Below are 2,204 nucleotides of genomic sequence, written 5' to 3'. Positions count from 1 at the left end.
TCATACCATAACTAACCATAACTAAATCATACCGTACGATAACCATATCTTACCATAATAATATCACACCACCATACCATAACGAAATCATACCATACCATAACCATGCATATCATACCATAATTATATCACACCATACCATAACCAATTTATACCATAATTATATCATACCATACTAATGATTTAATTGGATATTTTATTGTAACACGTGCAGGTAATAACGGAGCTGTGTACGTACCACATTTTTATTGGTCAAGATGAACAGGTAAGAATCTGCGGGACTTTATTTTCAGCGGTTGTCTGTTCTTGCTTAAACGTTGTTGTATATTTCGTCTAGTGTTGTCTAATGCGTACTTGGTTGCTCATTTCGCGACGTTAAGCGTATCTTGTCTCACCATATGTATGTTAGAAATGCCTTCAGTTATGGCAAGGTATGGCTACTTAAGATAGTCTGGAATTTGAGACTTTTTTATGTCCATTAGCACTTTGTAAGAATGAAGTTGATTTAAGTAGTTGCAGCGTTTTAGAAGTTTATTTCTTTGGAGATATTTGAAATCGTGCCTTGATGATGTGCTCAGTGAATTTACAGAAACGTTTTTCAATAAACTCCAGCCTAAACGTAACGTCTCTTGTGATGCGAGATACCCCTTCACAAATATATGATTTTTTAAGTAATAATTACTAAATTTTCTGTCCTTAGACTGCTCCCACAATATCTGGAAAAGTTTACTAAACTTTCGCCAACGACTCAAGTTGCCATACCACTGCTAGGATTTCCCTCTGGTATGTTTCTTGAAGTTACGTAAATTATGAAATCTGTTACAAAATATCAATGTACCCCCTAAAGAGAGCTAGGTTGTGTAAACACACAATCGTATTCGGCGAAAAGTTGGTAGCATTCTTTTAAATCGTTTAAATCGCATTGTAACAGCTTTGTGCTTTGTACAAAAACTTCACAGCGATCCAGTTGAAACAAGTCTTTGGAATATGTTTGCCTTACACAGAATCATCGAAGTTGGCTCAACGCGATAACATCTGAAACTTTTTATTATTGGTTTTGTCAAAATGATTAAAATATAAACGAACTGATATGTTTCACCTTAGATACTCTCAATACACTGTAGCTCTTGCTGATAATGTCATTTCATCCTGGTTTGTCAACTGTCCGCTATTGTTAAGAAAACAATTCGTGCCATTTTTTACGAAAGTAAGTCCACATGTCATTCTTTTGCCAGGGGGATTGCTTGCTGAATTTTCAATAGATATATTTGCAAGAGCGACCAAGTTTTAATATTCTTCTAGTGAAAGCTCTTAGGAACGTGTTTGTCATTTCCAGGCTTCTTCAACTGATAGAAAAACTCGTGCAGATGATTCTAGCCAGGTGCCAAACACAAATTCGATACCAAAGCATCTGACCTTCTTACCCGCGATTTAAAGCCCACTGGTACCGTAGGCTCAGTACAGAAATCTTGTGACTCAAACATCTTGTGACGACCAGCGGTGGGAAAGACTGAGATTTATGAAAGTTTAATTCCAAAACAACTCTTTGGTAAGCCCATTTATTTTCTCAGTCAAATTGTGCTCTGAATGTTTTCGCCCACAACTTGTCAACGATGGGTCAAACCTGTTCAATGTTTCGGTTGGGCATTCTGTTGGCGGAATGTCAAATTGATATTGTTGTATTTCAGATGATTTATCGGCCGAACTCATTAAAGAAGGAGCCAGACAACGCCTTGAAACTACAACAGAACTTCTTAGCAAGAGCACAGACAGCGTACATTGATTGTAGATATTGTCAAAGATCGCCTCGCATCGTGTAGAGAAGATGAGGAAACTAATATTGAAGATACCCGGGATGATGTTGAAATGAAGAAAACCGAACTCAAGGAGTCAGGTTTGTAATGTTAAAACAGATCGGCCATTGTTCGCGCATTTACGAAATGAACAAATTATCTGCCTGCATTTTAGACAGCGCAGAACAAAAGATGCTGCTTACAGAACACGGCAGATCTTCACCCTCGTCGATTTTATGACAAGATTCCGGTCAAAAGTTGAATCTTGGTTCGGCATTTGTTCAACGAACTCGATATTTGAGTCGTAGGCCGAGATATGAACCAAGCGCTTTTATGGTAAGAATTTCTCTTCAAACTCGCTTTGCATGAAATTTATTTCGTGCAAGAACATTCACTATCCATCCCTTACAT

The 2,204-nt window shown here is 37.5% G+C and overlaps 1 long non-coding RNA gene across 1 annotated transcript; it reads left to right on the top strand.

The window, feature by feature from the left end:
* Positions 1-394: 394 nt before the first annotated feature.
* Positions 395-1,143, top strand: LOC114545092. Its single transcript, XR_003690826.1, has 3 exons — positions 395-431; positions 701-783; positions 1,105-1,143. It is a non-coding gene; the product is annotated as an uncharacterized LOC114545092 (long non-coding RNA).
* Positions 1,144-2,204: the final 1,061 nt, after the last annotated feature.

This window comes from Dendronephthya gigantea, unplaced genomic scaffold, assembly GCF_004324835.1.
Source record: "Dendronephthya gigantea isolate DGI-Jeju-01 unplaced genomic scaffold, DenGig_1.0 001179F, whole genome shotgun sequence".
NCBI classification, from domain to species: Eukaryota; Metazoa; Cnidaria; class Anthozoa; order Malacalcyonacea; family Nephtheidae; genus Dendronephthya; species Dendronephthya gigantea.
The sequence above is the reverse complement of the archived record's forward strand: the minus strand, read 5'-3'. Positions and strand labels throughout refer to the sequence as shown.